Source organism: Fringilla coelebs (assembly GCF_963513975.1).
Source record: "Fringilla coelebs genome assembly, chromosome: 5".
Lineage (NCBI taxonomy): Eukaryota > Metazoa > Chordata > Aves > Passeriformes > Fringillidae > Fringilla > Fringilla coelebs.
This window is the reverse complement of record NC_140033.1, coordinates 45,250,442-45,266,454: the sequence shown is the minus strand read 5'-3', so window position 1 is coordinate 45,266,454 and position 16,013 is coordinate 45,250,442.

Sequence of the window (16,013 nt, the reverse complement as noted above, 5' to 3'; positions counted from 1 at the left end):
CAAGGCTGGGCAGAAACTAATTGCTGCTCTCTCTCCCTGCTCCAGCTTACAAATAGTTGTCAACACATACAAATAGCTGGCTTCTCGTACAAAATCATCCACGGTTCTCCTGAAAGCATCACTGATAGCAAAAGTACTGTGAGTGGATTCCTGCCTTCTGTGCATTATGTAAAAATGCAGCATATTGTAAGTATTCCCCTGCAGATGGCTTGTTACGGAAAAATGTGGAATATGAAAGGGATGTGTAAGGCCTCCCTTTCACACCTCTAAGGCCACAGACTTCCCTGCAGCTTCTGGGGCCGGTCAAAGGAGCAATCACCGCACATTCCCTGCCACAAAGGACAAGCCTAGTGCTCGCCAGAATGATGGTATCTCTGTGACTCCCAAGGCATGAGGATCTATCTTCCTTCTTTTGTCAGCACCAGGATGGAAGGAGACAGTTCTTGTTTTCAGTGGGTGGGAAACAAAACCTCATTTCTTCGGCCTGTATTAATACTACATATAAAAATGTCCCTTCAGTGGGCAGGACTTCTTGGGGTTGTGCATCAGCAAGGTTGTGAAAATATTTTTAACTTCTCTGACAAACTTCTTTCTAGAATGAGAGCTGCATAGAAGTTATTTTATAACTGTAGTGATTTCCCGGATATTTTTTATTTATATAGTGATATATATGAAATTACTGATATTTCTATGTAGCAACAGACACAGCTCACATATTTCTAACAAATGAGACTGTGTTACTAGGTGTATGCTGTGAATTGCCTGGAGATACTACCACAGGATTGTGTGTTTTATCATGCAAGTTGAAAACTAAATTGTTTTGTTCCCTTGTTGACTGCAATACACAAGAAACTCTGTAAACTCCCAATTACAGCTGTCACACTTTTGCACATTCCCTAGTCAATTCAAAGAAATAAAATGGATTTTTGAAATCATGATAATCTGAAGCAACTGGAAGATATGTGGGTGGAACGGGTGTAAAGGTGAAGGAGGAAAAATGCGCCGGGATGCACGTAACAAAACCACATTTTCCTTGAAGTTTACTGCTTACACGCCTTTGATGGAGGGGGATGCAGCAGCTGAGATGAATGATACAGTGTAAATTTGAAATCAGTTCTGCTTGCTGCGCTGTGTAATGCCAAGGTTTCAAATCTCCGTTAACGCCTCCTGTACATCGGTTTTGACACTCGCTGTTCAAAAGCCACAGAATCACTACTGCCCCAAATGTCAAAACACAGACAGTCAAAATCACAAATGACAATTGCAAGGCTGTCTTAAGAAATTAAAATAAAAGGCTGAGGAGCTCAGCAAAGTAGGCAGATTATTGAGACAACAAACCTTTTCCCAGTCAAAAGGGTTCTCCCGTCTCTGTGTCTGTGAAAGGGAAGGTATTCCACCACCATTTGCAACAGCTACCCAAAAGCAATATAAAATAAGCCCAGTGTGGAGAATTTAAGGGTCAGCATTTGCAGTTATCATATTTTTTTTACATTCCATTATGAAGGGCAAATTCTTTTTTCAGGCACCTGAATATATGAAGGAAACCTTTAAAGAAACTGTGGACGTATCAACTCCGAGCGTTCTAAAAACACACAGAAATGCATGACCTTCAGGAGTCATAAATTCACCTTAAACATCTGAGATGAAGACGTATTCTCAGAAAAGTAGATGGCAGATTTGATTTCAACGGAGTATGGATTCCACTCTGTCAGATTTCCTAAAAAGCTTCAGGTTGATTTTATTTGCAGGTCAGGTTTCTAAGCCTGCAAGGTGCATTCAAGTTACATTTTCATTTTTTTTCCCCTGTGGAAGAGCTAAGAAAAAATTACTTAGCTTTTTGAAGAGTTGAGATACTAAAAAAAAAAATAGAACAATGAAACACAGATCTGGAACTTTTACATATGGCTCATTTGAAACACAAAATGAGGCAACACTTGGGTAGTTCAGGGCAGTAGTTAAAATCTAGTTAATAAACTTCAGTAGGGGGGAATGCAGTAGTATTGTCAACTCTGCTGAAACCTGGGTTAGGCTTTTGTTTGTTTTTCAATAATGAGTTCTAAAGTAACCTGGTAAAATAAAAAGCTGAAGTTTAAAATGTTATTTTGGGATATGGTAAATGAGCCTTGCTCCTGACCTGGTATGCACCAAGGTCTGGAGTTTTAAAAAGTCAGCAACACAATCTACTATTCATCTTACCAAGACAGGATTTCCCATGGGGATAAACTCTCATCTACCCAGACAGGTAATTTTTTGCCTGCAACCACCATGAATAAAAGTTGTCCAGTGTTAAAAATAATAAAGCCACATATATTACATTTTAAAATTATCAGAAATATTAACCATTGGCGTAGAATTTTCAAATTTAGAGAACACAGGCTGTAATACATTTTTGTTAGGAATGTAAATTCTGTTCAGAAACACACAAGTTAAAGTCATTGCAACTGGCAAAAGTGGAAGTTTTGTAGGCTATTAAGAATGAAAAAGCCAGTTTACCTTCAGAAACCTTTGGGAAGCAAAAAAAAAACAAAAACAAAAAAACAAAAAAAAAACCAAACAAAACAAACAAACAAAAAAAAACCAAAAGAAAAGAAAAACAATTTAATTGGTCTACCCAAAACATTACTTGTCTCAACAATTTAAAATGACCCAGAGGACTACATGAGGGTAAACAAGCCCCCAAAATGTGCTCACATTGGCTGTGAGATGCTCTAGTAACTTGTAACCATGCTGAATTGCTTCCCTTATCTGTTTCTCAATTTCTGCTTTCCTATCTCTCAATAAATCTGATTAAATTGTGCTTGCTTAGTCAAGGGCAAAGGAAAGAGGAGATGGAACTGGCTAGGATTGAAAAACAAGGAAATGAAAAAGGCAAGAAATTTAGTTAGGTTATTTTTTAAACCTCCTGAACACTGTGACACTTAACACCATGCAACTGAAAACAAAAAGGGTTTTGGAAAAGCTCAGAACAAATTCTATAAAACAAAGGGGGAAAAAATCCACTTCAGATAAAGTACTTTTCTAAGCCTTGTGGCTAGATTACGTTGTAATAACATAAGCAGAAGCAGGGGCTGATTTTTAAATTACCTGTTAGACTCCAGTCTAACCAGCTGTATAACTAGCTTAAAAACTTGGAAGCTTTTTCTCACTTTGAAGAGTTACAGAGTTAGACACCAGTCCTTCACACTGTTGTACAAGCCTTTATGTCATGACTGCTGAATAGATCTCTTCTGAATACACTTTAGACACAGGCATGGAAGCAAAATACAAAAAGCAGGGGGTTTTTGTTTGTTTGTTTTAATCCCTTGAAATCACAAAATCACAGCCTGAGAGGAGAGGTCAAACTCAGTTTTCAAACCCTACATTCACTCAGGGTGCAGCATTACTGTCAATTATTTTCATGGCTGCCCTGTAATGGAATTTATGAAGGATTTTCTAAGTTTTATATTAAAAAAAACCAAAAAAACAAAAAAACACCAAAACCAAAGCAAACCCCAAAACATTAATAAAGAAAAATTCCATGCCTCTTGATCAGGCTCACCAGCACAGTTTTTAGGCGACTACTCCATATGATCTTTTGTCTGCCTCCACTCCTCCCCGTCTGTTCAAATGGAACAGTGCCCACTCGCAAATTGGACAGTCCTTGTTGCAGAGATGGCAGATGCAGAATGAATACTTGAAAACAGGGAAAAAAGTAGCTCGCAGACTAACGCTGCGTGCCAGCGAGACACAGCTGCATTGCAGAAAGCACATTAAAAGAAAAAGCAACCTACACAAAACCCTCCAAGAAAGAACTGTGGCTAACTTTTAAAAGGATGTAGCTGAATTACAGCTGCAAAGCCGACAATTGCCTCCTCAGTCATGCGTGTGAGTGCACTGACAGGCCAGCAGGTACTGGCAGCACAAAGTTATTAAGAGTTAAGATGTGCTAGATGCATTAATCAAAGAATAAAATCTCTTTAGTAGGTCAGATAAGAAGGGACATTATTTTCAGTGTGAATCTTAGTGCCTGAGGAAGTCCTGGCCAAGACTGCTTTATCCCTGCTAACATTCCTCCTGCCTCTGCTCATCTGGTACTTAGGTGGTAGGCTGCAAACAGCACTGGATCTGAGAAGCAACGTTTCCTACATTTTTTACTGCACCAAAACCACAGGAAATATCTTTTGCCTGCACATTTGCTCCCTCAAATATTGAGATCAACATTTTATTCAAGTCTATTCCATTTGCTTGTCAATAACTGCAAAATGGTATATTCTATTGTACTGTAGGAAAATGAAGGAAAATAACAGGGACGTGAAGGGAAAATTAAGGCACTGAAAAGTGCACCCAGCAAAACCCCAGACATAATGATGCTCCCCACTAACCCCATCCAAAAGTGTGCACCTGTAAAAAAGTATGTTTTCAGATTTCTTCCAGATGCTGTGAAAATGGACTCAGGGCAATACAAAAAGCAGACATTCATATATATAACCAGGGTCAAGTCTTGACAGAAGTTCAGGGGAAGATGTCTAGAAGAAGAGAGCAACTTTTGCTGATGGCTGAGAGGGTGGCAATGACCTATGGAACTGCTGCTCTGCCAGGAAGGGAGGTGAGCCCAGTGGCAGCATTTGACTGTTTTATGACCACACTGTAACTTCATGTAAGTAGCTTAGACAGATGCTGCTTAAATTTTAGGCTAGGTGATAAAACTTTTAGGCTCAATCTATTGACTGCACAGTCCCAACCAATTTCTGTGGCCTACTGGAAAACCCAACAGCTGTCACTGTTTCCCTTCCACTACAGCTTCAACTCTATGCCCTTTTACCTTAAACTGCCCTAAAAACAGCAGGATAGAGAATACAGTTTTAAACAGGCAAGAGTTACTAAATGCTAAATTTTTAACAGTATAAGTCATTTAGCATTAATAACTTCACTTCATAATTTGCTTTGCATGACAATAGTAGCCAGATATCCTCACACTGTGATAAGCAACAGGCGTCTCTGCCCTGGAGATTATAAAATCAAAACAGACAAAAGAGGAAAAAAAGAATAATATATGGAGAGATTAAGTGAATGTCCAAGGTCACAGAAACCATGTGCCAAAGAGGACGGAGCTGAACCTAAAGAAGTGGAGCCACACTGCATCTGTGGTTATTTTAGTATTCCAGAAGCAGACAGCCCTAAGGCAGCACAGCGAAAGGAAGGTGCATTATGGATTTAACTTCCATCCCAGGATAAGCCAAATCAACCATCAGAGCAGGGTCTGATTTGTCTGCAGTCTAGAAGGTGGTCCATCATCCATCCCAGCTCCACAGTGAAGGGTGAAAGAGGTAGCTGACATCTTTGGTGGCATCATTTAATCTGATCTTTTAAACTGGCTCTGTCGTGAGTGCTGCTGAGACAGTAGAAAAGTAGATGAATGTCACAGCCATGTTAACCTGGAGTGATGTTAATGTTTATTAACCTGAAAAGGTTTGGGGAGCATTTAGGAATAAAAACAGCTGTGTGTCCTGCAAAGTATTGTTTTTTCCTGCCAAAGCCTTGTCTCGCTTGATTGTTTGCCACCATGATTGTCACTTAAATAATTGTTTCTCTTTTTCTCACTGAATGTCTAAGCATTTTAAATATCCAGTGAAATGAGGGCACCTCTTCACTTTTCTTGATGACAAAGGAAAGGCAGGAACAGGCGGTGCTGTTTATCTGCTTTTTTATTGTTGGAGTATTAGCAGGTTATCAGTATCTCTAAAACCTATAGCAATTTGATTTTGAAATTGGTTTCATTGATGCCCTTTTCACCTCATTTCTCAGGAGATTTGGAGTCCCATTCTCCTTTGATTCTCTTCCTCTGACCCTAGAGAGATTGAAGAGATACTTGGGTTCAGATGTAATGTTCACTAAAAAGTCAAGAAAATCTCCAACATCTTCTCTGTCATGGCTTTGTTTTTACCAGTCCCCTGGCTTGTTTATCAACAAGCTACATACCTAAATGAGATAGTCATCTTTACTATATTTACAGAACCATCCAAAAGCTGATTATTAAATTATGTGCTGCAATTATCTGCTACTGAAATTCAATCACAAATGTAAATAGAAGTTGTATACAACAAATTCAACCACATTCTTTCTCACAAACTGTGAGAAATTGTGCATTGTTTTTCTCTTTCATTGACTAAATCTCTAATATATACATACATCCAACTTTGAGCAGTGTCCTTTAGATCAGGACAATACTAATGATTTTCTGTGTTGCCTTTCACATTTGATCAGGCAGAACAGAAGATCACATCAGATCATCCAGACTTGAAAAAATTGTCTTAGAACACAAAGATACCAAAGTGCATTCTGTGTCCTCCTTCTGCAGGGGACAACAGCTGAGCTCAACCCTGCAGTTCTCCAAGTAGCTGCGCCTGCACAAGAAAGCTTAAAATTGATCCATTGTTGGTAAATCAGTCAAAAATCTTGGCTGACAAATCTGGGGCACCTACAGTACAAACGACAATAAAATCATGCCCTTCATTTAATGCACAGTTTCTGATCCTGTCCCTGGTTTTGGGTAGGACTATTAACAGTTTTCTTTGCTTGTAGAAGAGGTAATGCCTTGTAGAAAATGAGTCACTTTCCTGCATCCGCAGGAAATCATTAACTCTGCTGAGCTCCATGTCCTTATAGCTGTTTGCCTATTTCTTTTTTTCCCCAGAAACCCGTATGCAAAGGAATCTCCGTATTACTGCAGAGAAACATCTGTAGAATGCACCTATTTTATTTCATCTTCATCACTTCAGCACTTATTCACATCATCTCTCACTGCATTTCCACTATTGAAATGAATGTTTGACTCAAAAGGGGTAGGAAATTGTTCTCCACCCAGAGGGTGGTGGCACTGGCACAGGCTTCTCAGGGAAGTGGTCACAGCACCAGCCTGACAGAGCTCAATAGTGTTTGGACAATCTCTGAGGCACAGGGTGGGACTCTTGGGGTGTCCTGTGCAGGGCCAGGAGCTGGACACGATGAGCTTTGTGGCCTCCTTCCAACTCAGGATATTCTATGAGTCTGTGGTCCTAAGAAAGCTGCCATTAGCATCTTCACTTGACCAGTGTTTTCTGAAACATACTTTCAGACATATTCCTAAAGTTACAGCCAGTCCTCTACTGATTTTATTTTATATCACATAACTATGAATCATCTTAGAAAAAGAAAAGCAACAAAACTAAAAAAACCCATTCTTCTTCAGCCCAGACAGTCATTAATGACAGAAAACGTATTGACAGTAAGATCATTGCACTGACATATTCTTTTTTCTTTTCTTGGTAATAGGTTGCATTTAAATCTAAATCACTCACTCACATAACTAAATTAAGGAATAAAAGATTAGGGAAGAATCTGATATTCTGCAAACGAAAATCTCTGCAGCTGGTATCACTAGGTCAGTCAGGAGCTGAAGTTTTTCAACTCAAATTGCCTGATCTGAGGTGAGTTTCCCTTTTTAATGATACTTTTACCAAAATTCTGCATATATACAGAAAGTTAATTTACTTCTTGAGAGATCAGTCATGTTATCATCTCAATCTAATTAGAGAAAATTGTCCTTAAAACAATATTGATTTTGTACTAAAGCTTTCCGTTGTTTTACCAGTAGGCAGTGTTTCCCTTATTTAACCTTGGTGACAGATAATGTCAAATTCAACAAAAAACACTGTTGAAGAGCATAGCCAAAGCAATTCTGACTCTTAAAAGAGAAAATTAATTAAACTGTGCTAATTGCTCTATCAAATAAATACAACACATTGTCTTATAAAGGGGAAAGTTGGGGCATCTTTTATTTTCATTTATAACGTTTCAGAGCTGTTAGGAAACATTTCTGCTGCATAGACAAGATATCTTTAGTCTTTACTGTACCTTCAGGTTATGTTTTGGCTCCCATGCTCTTTTTCACTGTAAAATGTCATGATTGTTCTCAAAGGTAGGTAAAAATCAGTATTTACTCATCTGGTGTTATGTCCAGTTAAGAATCTATTCTCTTTTTCCTAAAGTGTACTTTTGCCAAACGAAATGAGTTCTTCTGAAAGAGAGAGGTTAAACCAGATTACTTTCCAAAAAAGGAACAGTCAGCCAGGGAGCATGAGTCAACATGAAATTTGGAAAACTAAAGTTTTTAACATTTATAAAGAGAAGCTCAAGCGCCGCTCCTGCAGTAGTTTGAGGCAATGAGAGAAGTTGTTTCAGTGCAACAGCAGAAGGGCTGTGGGGCTATTCCCCCTTCCACCTTCAAAAGTGCAGCAGACACCTGTCAGTGGGAAAGTGAAGGCTGGCACTAGGCTGAGAGCAGTTATTAACTCCAGATTTCAGCCAAAGCATTGCAGGTGGTCGGCACAGATACTTGTCCACAATTGTAAACAAGCCTGGATTTGAAGCAATAGAGGGGGCAAAAAAAGCCCTCCTGACCCACCAGCAGATTCAGTAGCCAATGCCCAGGCTGTGAATGCACTTTAAAAGGTGACATTTTTACCAAATGGTGTGTCATGTTTCACCAGCCCCACAACAAGCATGAGGAAGCCACAAAAAAAACCCCAAAAACACTAGTATCCAAAATATATTTGGAAAAAGAGAGAGCAGAAAAGAGGGAATAATATTTGGCTTGACTCAAACTGCATATTTTAGCATCAGTACAGAGACTAAGACAGAAGCAGTTTTCAGAAATATTGTTTGCAAGATGTCCAGTCTTGAGGCTGTTTTGTACATTCAAACCATGTCTACACTTTCAACTACACTCATAATAGTAGCCTGTAATAGCTGCACTTTTGCTGGTAATGGGAAAATTCCAGTTATTTTGGTAATGCTCTTTTCAGTTCATCATGGTTACAATCCATATTTTCTTGCCAAAGACTGTATGAATGAGAGGGAAAGTTGACAATTTTGCATTTAATACCATTGTGGTTGCTCTTTTCTTGGCAATATAGGAACTTGCTGTAATAAAAGCTAATGTGTATTGGATGTTTTTGTTCAGTAGAGTTTAGTGGACTCCTGGCTCCTTGGAGAGGATCTGGAAAGCTACACCTGGGCTGAACAAGTAGATGTCACCTCTTATTACTGATACTCTATGTTTTTCATGTATTAAAAAGTAGGTTATGAAGAGAATGGCTTTATATTTTTCCATCCCTGGTCACTGCTAGAAGTTACACAAAAAACATCTCACCTGACCAGACCACACAAATAGTGCCTGACCACAGCCTCATTGCTGGAATCAATGCTCAGGACTAAGAGAAAGGCACTGCCAGCTCAGTGAGCTGCACCTGGGGACAGGGACAAGATTATAATTTTCAAAGACCCTCCAGTTAATTGGCTGATTGTAGTTAGTACTCATCCTCAGTGGTCTCATTTCCTCCTCCATACACATGTTAAGACTTGGCTGAGATATGACTATTTTGAACACCATTTATCCTCTGAAATTTGCTTTCTCATTCATTAAAAAAGAAATTAAAAATCCAGAGGTGCATTCCTCTTAATGAGCTTCTTGTCTGGAAACAGTATCAGATATTGGCCCTGCTATTTCATTAGGAAGGTTCGTCACTGATTTATATTTAAAGTAAAAAATCTTGTAAAGTCCATACACACTGATTTGTGTTATTAACACCATATAATGCAGCAAATGGAAAGAAGTAGAAGATCCTCTGAAGGCAGACCTGTTGCCTGGACCTCCATTTGTGTGTTTACCATCAATAGCACTTATACCTTGAATGCCTGGCTGAGCCATCACTAAGTAACAGCTAAAATTTAAAAAGCAAGCCCTTAAATGCTAAATCTATTGCAGGCAGTGACTTCTCCCATGTCCAGTACATTTTGCAGAGTTTACATAACTTTTTGTCAGTCATTGATTATGAGAAACAGGCCTAATTAATTCTCATGAGTTTTTTCTAAATGGTAGCTGAGTCATCACAAAAACCCCCAGAAAAACACAATAAATGGTCTGGATCCTCAGTGAGCTCTGTTGCTGCTTATCATTTCCAAAGACAGCCAGGCAGGCTTAAGCAGGCAATCCTTTCTAGAGGAAAGGATTGTAGGAGGAAAATGCCATCTGCAAGATGTCCAGAGCAGGCTGTTCTGTGCCCAGAGAGCCCCCTGGGACCGCTGACCACTGCAGCCTCTGAGCCAAATCATCTCACTCTTCCACTCACCACTGTGCAGGCTGGGTGAGCAGGGATCTCTGCAGCACAGATCAGCTGTGACAGGGCCATGGCTGCTCCTGCCTGTTCCTTACTCTGGTGAAGATAAAGGCATTTAGCTCTGGGCTGGGTCCCCATCCCCACTGGAGGATCTGACAACTCCCCATGTGAGGAAACACCTATTGGTCCTAAAAATAGAATGCATGTATGTGGGAAATGAACTGGCCACTGAGCCTGGATTGGGATATCCATGAAAGGTGATATGAAGAAACATAAATATCAAAATACTGTGAAATGCATCAGCTTACAAACAATTAAAAACATTTTTTTAAGGACCTTCCAAAGACTTTTTGCAAACGAGTGAAGAGTCACCAGTGTCTTACTAAACAACATGTGGAGGATGTGACTTAGATTTCTAGATGCTATTTTATCATAGTTTAAAGTTTGAATATACTGTTCCACTTAACCAGAATAACAGTCTTGTGGAGCCAATAATCTTCCCTGCTGATGGACAGAAGATAAGACATAACAGGATTACATTAATTCTTTCAAGAGTTCCCCTATCTACTCAGTCCTCACTCCAATTTCTCCACTGGAAATAATTGCAAATGTTCTAGTGCCAATACAGGTGCCATAAAATTGTCAAAACAAAAAAAAATTGTGTTGAAGTTCATTTTAAAAAAGATATTTTAAAGTTCTGTGAAGTCATTCCTTTAGTACTTTACTTCTTCATTTCTTGCCAAAACTTCCAAAATATTTTGCAACAAAATATGAGAAGAATCCCTCCGATTCTATTATTTAAGATTATTTTCATACATTTCTAAGAAGGTTGTTGACTGATTAAGCATGAAAAAATGAGAAACTTTTATTTCAGTTTTAGCATCAATCTTTTCCATTTCAGTGGCTGCTGCTTTTTTTCTACTTTAAATATACTCTTGGGTGAACTTCTGGACCAGTGGTTACTGGATACTGTTTTCAAAATGACTGAAGTACACTAAATCTCATTGACTTTCAGTTTTGCCCAACATGGCATGCCCTCTGAGCAGTAAGTGACAGATGTGTCTATTGTCCACAGTAGGACTTAAAAGGCATCAGTGCTTTTTTGACAGGATTCATTTTCCCACCTAAAATGTTCTGTCAGACAGAAGTTGGCTGAATTGCTATAAAAATTCCTTCTTCTTGGATCATAACCATTAAAAGAAAGAGCTTTTAGAAAGGCATCTGGAGGTCTTCTGGTTTGGTCTCCCACATTCAATAAAGCTGATGCATCTTGCTTGATGATGGATTCAGGAAGAATCCAAAGCTTTGAACTGCTTCCTGTGAAAAAGGGAATTAACCTACTGTCAATTGTATTGTATTCTGGACATACAAGTGCACTCTGCTTTGGTGGTTATTTGCATGAAACTATTAAAATTTATTCTGAAATAATGGCTGAGTCTAGAAAAACTCCCATACCAATTGCTCACATAGCAAAGGCTTTGTCTTTTTTCACCAATCAAGAGCAAAAGGACCACGGTCTTTAAGATTTTCTTCAGCTGGAAAACAATTGGCAACATTTTAAAGGCACAGCAAAAGGAAGCAGCCAGGTGTGGTGGCTGCCCAAAATGTCCCAGGCAGAGGGCTGCAGCTGGGCTGCTCCCCTTTCTGATGCTGACACCAGAGCAAAGTGTACTTCATCAAAATTCCTGGTGCTCCCTGGTGCACACAGAAATCTGGATATCATTGCCAGCTTTATGGTCATATTGAGATCTCCTATGAGGGTGGAAATCTGCTCAGGAAGTATCTGGCCATTTTTGCTCTCCTTAGCACACAGCAATCAATCCTAAAGAGTGAAGTTAATGAATTTAGGTTGAAAACATTAATTTTTGCAACCATGTAATTTTACGTTGCAAGTAGCCTGCCTCTGTTGCAACCCTCTAATCTTGTGCGCTAGCCTCTGTATGTAAAAGAGCCAGATCTCCAAGGAAAACAGTCCACCCCGTGCAAAGATTTTAACAGCTGAGGCACAAAAGAAAATAATGGTACCCGACAACTGCTTTCTCTATAAATGCCTTCTTTGAAGTTGGATCTGCTAGTAAAGCTCCCTTTTAAGTTTGATGAGCAAATGCTGATTGCACCATGGAGACAGTTTCTACAAGTAACCGCAAAGTAGTGAGAAAGTAGACAAAAGTCTGTAATATTCAGAGAACGCCTCCCTCTGCTAATCAGAGAAAGCTGAAAGATCAAATGCTTGCTCAGTGGGCAGCTGTTACTGGGTTTGCTTTTTAGTTCAGTTCAATAAATTGACTTGCTCACTTGTTACTAAAGCAGATTATTGTTAATGGGCTTCTTGGTCAACAGCGCCTCTTGATAACATTTTAATTAAAATGAATATGTGTCTCATTTCGTTTTTGGGGTCTAATATGTGACACTTCAGAACACTGACATTGTCAGATGTCATTTTCTTCAATTAATTGGTGCGTAATTGTTCTCAAATGGCCGGAAAGCATACAACTTTTTACTCTTGCCACATTTACCACTTTGATACTCAGTCCACCAGTAGTGCCCATCAAAAAAGTAGTGCCTTTCTTCTGAAAGGAGACACCAAGTTGAATTTGCAGATCAGATTTCTGTTGCTTACAATCATTCTTAACTCAGCCTCAACAGCTTTCCAGCTGGCTCTGCCAGGTAGTCCTGTGTGGCCCTGGCTCAAGAAGGTGAAGGGATAATACCAGCAGGAACCAAAAAACCCATCCTGGCTCCTGGCTTACCCCTGAAGGAGACTCATAGCACAGGCAGAGGTACCTCTGGCCAAGGTTATCCTGGCAGCTTGAAAATACCATTGCTACACTGTGCAGGATCAACATGAACTTGTGAGAAAGAAAATAAAGTAAAATATAGTGTGAAGCAAATGCAGCCAGACTCGCTAATCTTTTCTGTCCTATGAGGTCTAACAGGAGCTCTGCCTAGCTGGAGCTCCTGCCAGGGCCATCTCTGTGAGGCACTTGTACACAATCCTGAATATACTTAACTCACCTGCTGCATTTAGGTACAGGAGTGATATCTTATTCTGCATTTAGGGAACAAAAGCACAGGGACTGGTTCAAACATGCACAAAAAGGCTCTCAGAGCAAAAGCAGCAAAAGGACATGGGACTCCCATGTTTCTAGCTACCACATGAAACCCCTGCACCAAATTTCCCCAGCAGTAATGGTAGCTAATCAGAATTACAGGTTTAGATCTTGTACCATGTATCTTTCTGGCAAATATAGATCTAATTCCAATCAATTATAGATTTTACCCTCTGTTTTCATCTTCAGAAAGGGGACTATTTTTTTTCCCTTTTGTACCAGTTCCACTAGGCTAAGAAATAATGATTAAAAAACATGAACATCATCCTGCTTCTTTAGCTCTGGCATCCCTATCATTATAAATGTTTTCCTACACTGTTACCATTACACGAGTTCTATAATGAACTATTTGTTCATCAGGGAGCTAGCTTGTAAGCTGTAAAGATCAGAGCTTTATTTCAAAGGGAGGGAAAACATTATAGCATTTCATCTTATGCGCATTTGTCGTGGTTTAACTCCAGACAGCAACGAAGCACCACACAGTCCCTCGCTTCCTCCCCACCCCCTCCACAGGGCAGGGAAGAGAATCCATTTCATGGGAGTTTAATAGGTAAAGGAAAAGCTGTGCATGCAGGCAAAGCGAAACAAGGAACTCATCCACCACGTCTCATGGACAGGGATGCGCTCTCAGCCATCGTCAGGACAGCGGGGCTCTACCATGCACAAGGATTACTTGAGAACAGTCAACAAATATTGTCATCCCAAGCATCCCCCCTCTTGTCTCTTCTTTCCCCAGCTGTATATGCTGAGCATGACACCATACTGCATAGAATATGGGGTCAGCTGTCCTTCCCAGCCTCTTGTACACCCCCAGCCCCCTCACCGGTGTGAAAAGCAGGAAAGGCCTTGACACTGTGTTAGCACTGCTGAGAAATAATCATAGAGCTGTTTAGATTGGAAAAGACTTTTAAGATCATCAAGTCCAACCAGATGATGCAATGCAACACTGGAGGCAATGCACCAAAAGCTTTTGGCCACGTACCACAGCTGTGACCAGCCACAGCCAGTAACAATCTCCCAAAATTTCACATTCAGCTAATCTTGTCACCATACAGACAAACCTTTAAAGTCAGCTGCACTTACCTGTCCAGGTCTCCAATTGCTTTGGAGTAGACATGAATCTAATGGCTAGGTTAGTCCACTACCCAAGAGTAAAAACACCTACTAACATTGTTTTCAGCACAAATACAAAACATCCTCCCATATTACTATTACTACTAAGAAGAAAATGAACTCTATTCCAGCCAAAACCAGGGCAATATTTAGGCAAATTTACAACATAGAGTAGAATCATAGAATAGAAACATAAAATCACTAAGGTTAGAAAACAGCTCTGAGATCATTGAGTCCAATTGTTAATCCAGCAGTGCTGTGTTCAACCCTAAATGATTTCTCCAAGTGCCAAATCCACATTTTTTTAAACACTTCCAGGGATGGTGTCCTTCTCTGGAGGCCTATTCCAATGCCTCACTAGCCTCTTCAGTGAAGAAATATTTCCTAATATCCAATCTAAACCTCACTAGGCACAACCTGGGGCCATTTCCTCTTGTCCTGTCATTTTCTATTTGGGAGAAGAGACCAACCCTCACCTCGCTACAGCCTTTCTACAGGTAGTTGTAGAGAGCACCTGAGCATCATCATTTGCACCAGGTCAAATAACCCCAACTCCCTCAGCCTCTCCTCATCAGACTTGGGCTCCAGACCCTTCACCAGCTTCCTTGCCCTTCTCTAGACTTGCTCCAGCAGCTCAGTGTCCTTCTTGCAGTGAGGTGCCCAGAAGTGGACGCAGGAATTCAGGTAGGGCTGGACCAGTACCAAGCACAGGAGGACAATCCTTGCCCTGGTCCTGCTGGCCACACTGTTGCTGATCCAGGCCAGGATTCCACTGGCCCTCTCAGCCAGTTGGACACAGCTGGCTTGAATTCAGCTGCTGTTGACCAGCACTTCATGAAAGACATTGCAGGGCCTTACTCACAGCTATGGGTGCACCAAAGGGGTACAGCAGGATTTAGGCATTTTAGGTATTTCCAGAAAGAGCTGTGGACTCCATTTTTTAGCACATTTTATGCAATGATAAGAGAAATTAGTCTGTTTCCAGTGCCCATAAACTCTCTTCTGCTGCAACCCTCTATTTGGGCAGGTGATTTTGGTTTTTTTTCTGTGGTGGACACCTGTCCATTTGAAAATATCCAAGCCACAAAACAGCTGCTAGACAGTAGCAATTTTTGGCTGGATTCAACCCAACAGTGACTGAGAAGGGAGATATTTGGTATCATGCTATCATTTTTCTGAACCATCTGGTTCAAATTTGTGCAATTTGACAGTGAAGGGTTAAATTTTAAAACCAAATTATTTATTACCACAAATAATCTAGTATAATTTATGAAATATAAGACTAGAATTACCCTCTGAGAGGATAATCCTTTCAACTTCAGCATATTACATGTTTAAAATATACCTACCATTCACAGTGAAGCAAACATATCTATATATCATTAAATTTAATGGAACAAAAAAAATGATGCTCTTATAGACATGATATCTCACCAAAGTGTTTGATCTATGTCAAAGTAACACATGTTAAGACAAAGACAGCAACATAAGATAAAGAATTTAGTATGAACAACTGCACAAATCTCCATCAGAGTACTTCACTTTTCCCACACAAGGTAGAAAACAGCTTCTCATGTACTGCACTATCTGCATGCAGCGCCATGAACCGTGGCAGTGTGTGACAGTCTTCAAAGCCTGAAGAAAGCAATTTAAT